Source organism: Eubalaena glacialis, chromosome 6 (assembly GCF_028564815.1).
Source record: "Eubalaena glacialis isolate mEubGla1 chromosome 6, mEubGla1.1.hap2.+ XY, whole genome shotgun sequence".
NCBI classification, from domain to species: domain Eukaryota; kingdom Metazoa; phylum Chordata; class Mammalia; order Artiodactyla; family Balaenidae; genus Eubalaena; species Eubalaena glacialis.
Window position 1 is genome coordinate 42,504,360 of NC_083721.1, and position 12,424 is coordinate 42,516,783.

At 34.1% G+C, this 12,424-nt stretch overlaps 1 protein-coding gene across 2 annotated transcripts in view; it reads left to right on the plus strand.

Annotated features, from left to right (window-relative positions):
- Positions 1-12,424, plus strand: part of EPHA3 (EPH receptor A3) — a 359,795-nt gene that overhangs the window by 162,928 nt on the left and 184,443 nt on the right. The gene's annotated exons all lie outside the window — the stretch shown is intronic.

Below are 12,424 nucleotides of genomic sequence, written 5' to 3' on the forward strand. Positions count from 1 at the left end.
CAGCATACAATAAAGTTAGATATATTTCGGATTAGTGTTCATAATAAATTTAAAAGATTTTTTTTATGGCTGAAATTCCATAAAGTTAGATTTCACATGGGGAAGTCAAATGTCCTGCATGAGCTTGACCTTCTCTGGTCTTCAGTATTCTTGGACATGATTATCTCTAAGATGCTTAGATCTCCGAATTTATGTCCAAGGAAAAGAAGGAGGAGAAGGAAAAATAAGAAAGAAAGAAGAAAGAAGAAGAAAGAAGAAATGACCAGAAATATAAGGAAAGCAAATTCTGTCAAATGAGTCAGTTTACATTTACTACTATATAAGTTACATTACCAATTCTTGGCTAGTATCTTTAAAAATAAAATCTTTTAAATTATAACTTTAACTTAAAATTTCAATTCAAAAAGCCCATAAGTCATATAATTTAGCTATATTCCACACATCTGTGGTTGTATTGATAGATTGCACAAAAATTATATCAGCATTTAAACTAAAACCCTATCTTTTACAAATAATGTAAAAGTTCAAAAGTGTAAAAGTGTCTTTGAACTTTGCTTTGCTGCAAGTGTCAAGGAATTAATCCATTAATACTTGTTAGAAAATGGAACTAAGTTATATGCTATGCCAGAAATTTAAATATCCATGTGTGTTTGCAATGAGACAAAGAGCAGTGGTCAGCGGAATCATAGTTCCATTATTCTAGTTGTGTGAGAGAATTGCTTGTTAAATACCTTAAAATCATTCCTGTTTAGTATAGTTTTGAATTTTTTACTTGATCCATATTTATATTTACTCTTTTCCTCTTTGTCCACATTCATATTCAAAATCTACCATGTTTAAAAGTAACCATGTAACTCATAAAAAGGTGGAATATTATAAGGAGAATGAAGGGTATTATTTTTCACAACTTGGTAACATAAAGAGGTTTTAAAGTAAACATGTAAAGCTGGGAGTTATTTTATGGAATTAGTGTTCTCTGACAGTTAATATAAAACACTTAAGAAACCACATGTCTTTGGCCTGAAATAAATTCTGGCTTTATTATTTATTATAAAATTATAATCTTCATCAATGGTTGTGTTCACTAGTGGAAATGAATGTTTTCCTTATCTAAGTAAGTAGTTTATTAGTCCAAAAATACATCTATTATCGTTGGAAGATAAATTTTCATCTTATTCAAGTAATTTCTGTGTGTTGAGCCAAAAGATTTGATTTCCTATTCCAACTCCTTTAGCACCACCTACGTTCTCTTTACTTTATCTCTCTAAGCCTCACTTTGTTTATGTGTTAATTGAAAATAGAAATGCTTATAAATACTTAACATGGAGATACAAATGAGATGAAGTAATAGCCTTAAAAGGCTATAAGAATGTAATTTCCTCTCAACTGTCCATTTCTGCATTCCTCCTATTTATTTTATATCTTTTGTTGCTTATACCTTAGATAAAATCTTATATTGATAGAACAGTAGCCACCTTCTTTCTTTTTGCCAATTTCCTTCAGCCTTATTTGTAAAATCTAACTTAGAAGAGAGCTTTCAATAAATACAATCCATGTGAATGAATGCTTTTCAAGTGGAAATTGAAGAGGCAAAAAATATGATGAGTGAAAATACTAAGTTGTAGTACACATAGTTGGTTCTCATTACTCTTGGTAGTTATGTTCTGTAAATATGAATACAAGTGTAGACTCTTGCGAGCATCAGTTGATCAATACATAAACCTTCTTTTGTGATACCATATTTAATATATATTGTTGATTCATTAGCATTAAACTCAAGGCCAACAGCACTATAACTCAAGTCTGGGGAAGATTTTTGAAGTCATGTATTTTCTCTGTAAGGCACATTACAGCCTTCTTGAGTTTAAAACATTAGGCAACACTTCAGCACTATGCCTTGAGGCCATTTAAAATAGTGAACTCAGCAACATAAAGCATAAAAATGTGAAAAATGTGGCAATAAATAGACCACAAAAAGGACATTTGTTTACAGTATGAGACCTGAAACAAGAAGGCAGAATCCGCCTTGTTTGACCTCACCTGGGAATTGTACATGTCGTGCAACAATTTTTTTGTCACTCTGTGCATGCCCTCAGATGACCAGGGACTGGCCACAGGTATTGACATTGGAGTCACAAATAAATGTTAGTGTGTAGACAAATTCACAAATACAGAATCCACAAGTAATGAGGATCAACTTCATTTGTTATTTCCTATTTGTACACCACTCTCTCATTTTGTCCAAGCCTCATAATAGATCTTTTTCCCCTTTTTGGCATGTTTTAAATTTATTTACTTTTTAAAACTTGAAGAAAATAAATCATTCCATCTCTGACAAGTTAGTGCTCTAGTGTTTTGTTCTGTTTTAGCATTCTTTAGTACTTTATTAATATGAAAGATACTCAGATGCTAACTAATTGAAATAAATGATTTGTAAGCAACTTGCAAGTATATTTAGAGAGGAGAAAAATTAGGGCAAGTGATTTAAATAAAATCATCAAACTCTTTGTTTAATGATCTGTATTAAATTCTAACATTTTCTAATCAGTAAGGAGTAATATCCTAATCTGAATGCCATAGATTTCCATGAAGTAATAGAGAACAGAAAAACATGACTGTAAGATGTATCACTTGTGTCATAATTAAAATAACTTATCTAGAGGTAAAAATCAATACCTTTGATAGAGCCATCATTTTGATATAGTGAATTGAATGCGTGCCTTGTACCCCTTCATGTCACAGTTTTCTGCACTTCTGAAGACTGAACAGTGATTTTGGTTGGTAACCAGGGAGGCGGGATAAGGTAGCTTAACCAAGAAAATTTAAGGAGAATTGAAGCCAATCACATAATCCTCACCAAGCCACTCTTCCCAATACAAACATTAAATGAGAGGATTGCCATCTTTCCTGTACATATACATCTATCAGATTTCATGCTCCCATTTCACTAGGTTGATATGTATGGCAGTTACTGCACATTTATAATTTTTTTGAATTCTTCCAACCTTCTGTTCAGTAGACATTAATACTTCCAGAATTTTACTAATGATGAAACTAAATCTGAGTGGTTGTGACTTGTTCAAATCAAACAGCTAGTAAGTAGTTTAATTAAAATTGAAGTTAAAGTTGGAGAGACTCATCCATAATTTTCCCACTACATGTGGTATTATGTATATCAAACCAAAATTCCTACTATTGTGTATGCTATAAGATAGTCCTTGGGGGAGAAATGTCAGTTCTACACACTCCTTTCCCTGGAGATTCGTGTTCTTCAAAAATCACTGACAGCTCCTAAAATCAAGAAGACATGACAGAAGAAAGAAAAATCCACCTGAGCTGTGATAGTTCTAACAAAAGACATCCTCATGATAGAGGAAAATGGATTTCCCTTTACAACTATACATTCCCTAAACCTTCGCAGCGTATAGCTGGGAAAATGTGCATTTGTAGTCATACTAACAAAGTTCTTAACTTGTGAGAGTGCTATGCCTTCATTTGTAAAAAGTGAGAATTAAGATACCTCTCTTGGATGCTAAGAGGTTCAAATGAGATATAAGTGAAAGTGCCTTTCAAAACACACCTAACTCACTTACAAATGTGCTCACTCCCATCAACTTGCTTCTCCAACCTTGAATTTTCTCAGTAATACATTAAAATGCTTCAATCTTTTCCACAATTGATAGCTAACAGGATATAATATACAGTTTGTGCGATTTTATGTAGAGCTCTTCATGTTTGGTTTAACTATTCCAAACCTGTATCATGGAAAAAACCTTGGTTTCTTTTACTCCTTAAATAAATATGTATTGAGGATGTATGAAAAGCAATGATTTTGCTGAGAACTAGTACTGTAATAACAAGTAAAGCAAAATATCTTCCTTCAGTAAAAGGGAATACAATGCAATGCAATACAGTACGTATTCTGCATAACCCAGGAGACAGGTATACTTGATCAAGTTTTGGAGGGTTGCAGAAGGTAATGTGCAAACTGAACCCTGTGGGGTGAGTAGCAGTCAGTGAGCACAGGACTGGGGAGAAAAAGCAAAGGGAAAATTTTTCAAAGAGGCCACAAGGCAAGAAAAACAGCAGCGCCTGCATTTTTAAAATAGATGCTCTCGAGGATATGCATCTTCTATAAATGTCCATGCTCTTAAACTGTACATAGGTAATTTCTACTTCAGAACATATTCTGACTGATTTATCGGCGTCACAGAATGCCATCCATAAAAACATGTCAACCTTTTAAAGAATAAGTGATAGTATGAAAAGGCTCATAACACCTTCTCTTAATCCCTTCCCCCTCAGATAGGATGTCTTTAGAGCATTGCACTGTACAGAGTGAGGATGTCTCTGCCTGGGTGCTTAAATTATTGATTAAACCTGTCACTAGCAAATTCTTTAAACTGGATACATGTTGATTGAGTAGGAAGGAATATTTAAATGGATGCCTGACTGTGAAGAGAATGGTTTTGTAAATTTCTTCACAGTGCTCCTAATTAAAGTTCTGATAATACAGTATTGTGAGATAACTTGTTCTCTTCTATTTTTAATGTGGCAATTTTAAAATGTGCATATAAATTAAAAACACAGGAGTCAAAAGCAGCAGAGATTGATAACAGTTCTTCCCTTACCTCTTAGATGTTGTTTGGGGAAGAAAGTATGAAATAGGTTTGATTGAGAGAGAAAGTTTTACCAGGCTTTCTATATTCAGGAGAAAGATTTATGATTCTAATCTGAATAGCCCTCTTAGGAAGTCTAGGTTCCCACCAAACACAGGAAATGATGTATTTTTCTACAGCACTAAAGGACACATTATGTATTAAAGGGGATATCTGAGAGTCAGTCTGTTTTGAAGCTATCCAGCTGCAGTCCTAACTTAAATAGACCATAGCAACTTTTATACTTTTCAAAGTGATATTAAGGATCAATATAACAGTTTTCAACAAGTAGATCCCTTTTAAGATGTCATCTTATAAAGCTCATGATTAATTGCATAGATACTCATATGAAACAGCATTGCCTATCCCATCCCCTCCAAAAAACACGCTAGATACATGCAAAGTAATGAAAACATCAGAGGCCATGCTATCTCTCTGTATGCTACTGTACTATCAATTTTCATGTCTTGAGACTATTCTAATATCAAAGCATACTTTTTTCTCTGAAAACTTCTATTTTTTTCTCCAAATAGATGGTTCTCTTATCTGAATGCAAGCAATGATGATGATGACGATACGACACGCTAATTCTGAGTTTTATGTGGAATTATTACATGCACATATAATGAAGTAGTGATATCTAAAATCCAACTATAATGTAACTGTATAAAAAAATCCTTTAAGCTTTTGAATATATTTCTAGTCAACAATACAGTAGATCTTTCATGCATTGAAAATTTTTCATTATATGAATATGTGAAAATTAAAAATCTGAACTGGCATGAACATCTAAAGAATAAAACAAAAATAAGTTTACACCACAAAACTTTAGTTGAGAACTAGATGGCAATGGTAGAGCTGTTCTAGGCCACTGAAAACATGATTCTTTTACACAAAGTATTTTACTTACGCATTTCAAGACATGTTACTATAAGAATAACACACCCTGGAGAGCTTTTATTTCATGGGTTTATAGTTCAAACTCTAAACCACCCATTTTAATAGGAAAAATGATCCCAGTATATTCTATTTGTTGTCATAATATGATGCCCTGGTGTTTTGTTGCTCTCTCTCCAAAGATTTCCTGAAACTTTGTCAGTGACTATTCATGTTCCCATTTATGTAAATTCCCTATGTATTAGCTAATACAATTTAAGCCGTTGATTCTTTTTCCTCCTTTTAAAAAATCTTTTACACAATGATTCTCTATCAGACTCTCCTTGGATGGTGAACATGGTTTCAGTGGGGTGTTTTAACTGTCTTCTCACGTCACAGTCAGGAGTTTGGCTGTAGCTGCCTTTCCAAGGAAGGTTCATGAGGTTTCTCTAAAATATATTTTATTTTTTGACAAAGATCTTTGCTTTTACAAGCTTTACGATGGGTTTATACTTTTTACAAGATGCCTTTCTCAAACATGCACAATTTCCCAGCAGTCTTTTAAAATCGAGTCAAAACACTTTTCTTTTGGAGGAGTTTTACCCCAAAGGCTAGTATGTTGTACATATTTCCTGCTTGACTTTTCATTTTAAAAGATTTATTCTTAATCCCAGGCATATTGGGACATTATTCAGACAGGGTATCAAGTTTGCTCGGCCTCAGTGGCATAGTGGCAGCCTGCATATTGCCGCAAGAGGAGCTGGAAACAGGTCTCTGCCCTGTAGGCGGTGAGAGTCGTAGAAGCTTGGCTTTGCCAGGTGGGAAATCAACCTGTCAGGAAGAGGCCTGGAAACATGATTAGTTTACTAACTTCATTTAAGGAAAACGTTTGCAACACCGTGTTCCCTCTGCTCTTGGAGTCTGCGGCTGCTAAACAATCCGGTGTTTCATATGGGCTGAGTGGAAGGCCATGTGCGCACCCAGCAGGAGGACCTTCCAGGCTTGTGGGCTTCCTCTGCCTTGTGATCTGGTGGACTTCTTGTGCAAAGCCCTATTTTTGTGACTGCTTCTCTGCCCTCTCTCTCAGTAACCCACCACAACAAATACACAAATCAGGAATAAAGTGAAAGAGAGGTTGCTCTACTATTTTCAGATCTTAATAAATCGTATTAAAGATTTGTTTATATAAATTATCAGCTTCTCTGGTAGAGCATTTCTAATGACTAGGCTCTATGCCTCAGAGGTTTGCCTTAATTTCCCAGAAGAAATGCTCTAAAATGAGTGCAAATTAACTTTTAGAAAGAAGATAGATTTCATTCCTCTTGAGTGCCCCGGGCTGGGGGAAGGGTGAGGCTGAGCTCACATTAAGTGTGTTTAGAACTGCATCCTTAACTTGAGGATTCTTAAATATGCATTTGACTTGCTTGGTGGTAGTTTAAACTGTGGAAAATTTGAACCAAATGTGTATACGGTGGGGTTGTTTTTCCCCAGATTTTTAGATAGCAGACTAAGTACCATTTAAATTCCAGGAGTAGCCTTTTATTTTAAATTTAAAATTGTTTTTTGCAAGTAAGTAGCTATGGCAAAGGAACTAAACTGTTTTCTTAAAGATTATTTCTTATTAGTGTGTGCACTTACTCACAAAAGCCCATTCAGGTAGGAAGAAATATGTTCTCTTGTCCCAAGTAAGGAGTTTTAAAAACGAGTTCTTTCTTACTAATGAAACTTACTCTGTTTACCAAAAGAGTTAGAGAAAAGGTCAATAACAAGAAGTTGTACTACACTTTAATATTTATAGTTATTGATTGTATTCATATACCTCATGCTGTCTATGGCTAATTAATTTTTATACTTTCTTTTATGTATAGCTGTCTTTTGATTACTGGCTTAGACATGAGTTTAATAAATGTTCAAAATAAATGGTACCAAAATTTCAAAGATATTATTCAGTTTGTTTAAAATTCAGTGAAGTGTGCTAGTGTGTAAGCTGATTTTTAATGTAAGACTTTGACTAATTGACTTCTTTTTTCAACAACTAAGTGTTCCTTAATAAGGCCATCTGTCACAATAATGGCTCCTACAGTACTTATCTGGTATGATCCTAAAGTAAGGGTAGGACAACTATGTTATATATTTGATTACTAATTTGTCTTCTTGTTAATTGTTGACTACAGTCCTCTTTGTTAAGTAGTCAATGGTCATAAAAAATAGTATCTGAACCCTCAGTATTATTATATACTTCATTGGGAAAAACCACTGTAGACTAAATATGGTATGAAAAGAGACATTTACTTCAGTAACAAGAAATGATCTCTATTAAACTTGTTAAACCATAGTATCTGACAGTGTTCTAATATCACCCTAAAATTTGAACTGTCTTTTCATTCATCCCACTTATCAACTCAGAAAAAAAATATATAAAATTATTAACTACAGTGTTTAAACATTCCTTGCTGTGTGTGCACCTGTGTGGGTATGTGTGTGTTTGTGTGCATGCGATGGGAAGCACAGAATTAAATACTACATCAGTACAGCCATATATAAAATTGAGGTAATGGCATTTACTTCCTGAACATATCAATGGGTTTATAGAGTAATGCTCATGTTTCATAATGACTTTTAACTACTATTTCATAGAAAATACTGATATTCCAGGTAGGAAGCTAGATAGACTTTTAAACAGGACTTAAGGAATAAGTGGTTATAGGCAGTCCACCTACAATTCTGTGGTTCTGCTATAGAGACAGCATCTCAGAGTTAACAGTAATCAATACAAAGGCTCCAGAGGATTGAAAAGAAAAATGGGGCTGGAGTTGGGGAAGGGGTGGCGTTGTCACCGTGTCTCTCTCTTGTACAGCTTATACAAATCAAAGCACTTGAGTAGTGACAAGTGATGTTTCTATTCTCATCAATCAGTACTGAGTGAACTATTCTGGAGGGGATGATTGCTTTTCAGAGAGTCAAGCATGGTATAATCGGGTTTCAGGTGAACTAAGCAATGCATCAATATAGTTATAAGATATGGTTTTGTTACACGAAGACATCTGCATTGTATTTATGTGTGTCTTACCTCTGTACACAGCCATAAAGTATATAGGGGATATACCACTTAGTAATAAGTATGATGCAATCATATGTATTATATAAAACATACTAACAATACTGTCTTCACTATTTTTCTCTAATTATGAATAGGGTGGATTTTGAGTTATTTTCCCAAAAGTGGGAATAGCTGTATCCTGCACATAATTATGATCCTTGTGATTGGACTTGTATATATACGTATATAATATATATATATATAATATGTATTTATATATATTATATATTTTTAAATTGAAGTATAGTTGATTTACAATGTTGTCTTATTTCTGCTGTACAGTGAAGTGATTCAGTTATACATACATATACATTCTTTTTTATATTCTTTTCCATTATGGTTTATCGCAGGATATTGAATATAGTTCCCTGTGCTATACAGTAGGACCTTGCTGGTTATACATTCTCTATGTAATAGCTTACATCTGCTAACCCCAACCTCCAACTCCATCCCTTCCCCACCTTCCTTCCCCCTTGGTAACCACAAGTCTGCTCTCTATGTCTGTGAGTCTGTTTCTGTTTCGTAAATAGGTTCATTTGTGCCATATTTTAGATTCCACATATAAGTGATATCTTATGGTATTTGTCTTTCTCTTTCTGACTTACTTCACTTAGTATGATAATCCCTAGGTCCATCCATGTTGCTGCAAATGGCATTATTTCATTCTTTTTTATGGCTGAATAATATCCCATTTCTATATGTACCACATCTCCTTTATCCATTCCTCTGTCGATGGACATTTAGGTTGCTTCCATGTCCTGGCTACTGTAAATAATGCTGCTATGAACATAGGGGTGCATGTTTCTTTTTGAATATAGTTTTGTCTGGATATATAGCCAGGAGTGAGATTGCTGAATCATACTGTACTTCTATTTTTTGGTTTTTGAGGAACCTCCATACTGTTTTCCACAGTGGCTGCACCAACTTACATTCCCACGAACAGTGCAGGAGGGTTCTCTTTTCTCCACACCCTCTTCAGCATTTGATATTTGTAGACTTTTTAATGGTGGCCATTCTGGTCAGTGCGAGGTGGTACCTCATTGTAGTTTTGATTTGCATTTCTCTAATAATTAGTGATGTTGAGCATCTTTTCATGTACCTGTTGGCCATCTGTATGTCTTCTTTGGAGAAATGTCTATTTAGGTCTTCTGCCCATTTTTCGATTGGGTTGTTTGTTTTTTTGTTGTTGAGTTTTATGAGCTGTTTGTATATTTTGGAAATTAAGCCCTTGTCAGTCGCATCATTTGCAAATATTTTCTCCCATTCTGTAGGTTGTCTTTTCATTTTGTTTATGGTTTCCTTTGCTGTGTAAAAGCTTGTAAGTTTGATTAGGTCCTTTTTGTTTATTTTTGTTTTTATTTATTTTGCTTTGGGAAACCTATAAAAATATTGGTACGGTTTATGTCAGAGGATGTTTTGCCTATAATCTTTTCCAGGAGTTTTATGGTGTCATGTCTTAAGTTTAAGTCTTTGAGCCACTTTGAGTTTATTTTTGTGTATGGTGTGAGCGTGTGTTCTAACTTCACTGATTTACATGTCACTGCCCAACTTTCCCAACACCACTTGCTGAAAAGACTCTTTTTCCTACTGTATATTCTTGCCTCCTTTGTTGAAGATTAATTGACCATAGGTGTATGGGTTTTATTCTGTTCCATTGATCCATATGTCTGTTTTTGTGTCAATACCATGTCATTTGGTTACTGTAGCTTTGTAGTATTGTCTGAGGTCTGGGAGGGTTAGATCTTCTGCTTTGCTATTTTCCTGAGGATTGCTTTGGCAATTCTGGGTTTTTGTGGCTCCATATAAATCTTAGGATTATTTGTTCTAGTTCTGTGAAAAATGTCATGGGTAATTTGATAGGGATAACATTATATCTGTAGATTGCTTTGGGTAGTATGGCCATTTTAACAATATTAATTCTTCCAATCCAAAAGCATGGGATATCTTTCTATTTCTTTAATCATCTTCCATTTCCTTTATTAATGTTTTATAGTTCTCAGCACATAAATCTTTCACCTCCTTGCTCAGGCTTATTTCTAAGTATTTTTTTTTTTGGTGCTATTTTAAAAGATATTGTTTTTTACATTCTCTTTCTGATATTTCATTGTTAGTGTAAAGAAATGCAACTGATTTCAGTATGTTAATCTTGTATCCTACTACCTTGCTGAATTCATTTATCAGTTCTAGTAGTTTTTGTGTGGAGTCTCTAGGATTTTCTATATATAGTATCATGTCATCTGCATATAATGACAAATTTACCTCTTCCCTTCAAATTGGATACCTTTATTTCTTTTTCTTGTCTGGTTCCTGTGGCTAGGACTTCCAATACTGTGTTGAATAGAGATGGTGAGAGTGGGCATCCTTGTCTTATTCCAGATTTTAGCAAGAAGGCTTTCAACTTTTCACCATTTAGTATTATATTGGCTGTGGGTTTGTCATAAATAGCTTTTATTATGTTGAGATATGTTCCCTCTATACCCACTTTGGTAAGAGTTTTTATCATGAATGGATGTCAAATTTTGTCAAATGCTTTTTATGCCTCTATTGAGATAATAATGTGGTTTTTGTCTTTTATTTTGTTGATGTGGTATATCACATTGACTGATTTGCGTATGTTGAACCATACTTGTGAACTTGGGATGAATCCCACTTGGTCATGGTGTATGATCATTTTTATGTGTTGTTGGATTCGGTTTGATAATATTTTGTTCAGAATTTTTGCATCTATATTCATCAAAGATATTGGCCTGTAATTTTCTTTTTTGGTGGTATCTTTGTCTGGTTTTGGTTTCAGAGTGATGGTGGCTTCATAGAAAGTCTTTGGGAGTGTTCCTTCATCTTCAATCTTTTGGAAGAGTTTGAGAAGGATTGACAAAAGTTCTCCTTTGTATGTTTGGTAGAATTTGCCTGTGAAGCCATCTAGTCCTGAACTTTTGTTTGTAGGGAGTTTTTAAATTACAAATTCTATTTCACTTATAGTGATTGGTCTGTTCAAATTATCAGCTTCTTCTTGATTCAGTTTTGGTGAGCTGTAAGTTTCTAGACACTTGTCCATTTCTTCTAGGTTGTTGAATTTGTTGGCATATAATTGTTCATAGTATTCTTTTATGGTTTTTTGTATTTCTGCGGTATCTGTTGTTTCTCTTTTTCATTTCTTATTTTGTTTATTTGGGTTCTGTCTCTTTTCTTCTTGGTGAGCCTGGTCATAGGTGTGTCAATTTTTTTTACCCTTTCAAAGAACCAGCTCTTGGTTTTATTGATTTTTTTCTATTGCTTTTTAAATCTCTATTTTATTTATGTACTGGACCTGTATATTTTACTTAGAAGATTAGCTCATGATAATAATAGATATTATTTACTAAATATTCTCCATGGTGTTCACATATCTGTGAAGGTCCATTCATGCAGTCTTTTACTCAGCACAGTTTTATTGAACATCTACTCTGGACTAGACATACCTCTAGGGTCACATACCATGGTGAGTAAATATAGATCCTGTCTTGGCCCCTCTGGCATTTTCAGTCTTTGAGCCAAAAACAAAATTGGAATAATGATTTAGTCAAAATTGTGATGATGGTTATAATAACCTATTCTCAAAGGTCACTGAGAAGTGACGTTTAAGCTGATATCCTTCAAAAATTTACTGATCACTTACTACAAGCAGACACTTTAATGGATGTTGGGGAAACAGCAGGAACACAGATATGTATCCTTTAATATAGAAGTTATCTATTATTCTTCTTGTTGATTAATCATAAGCCATAAGCACCTCTTCTTCTGGTAGATCTGT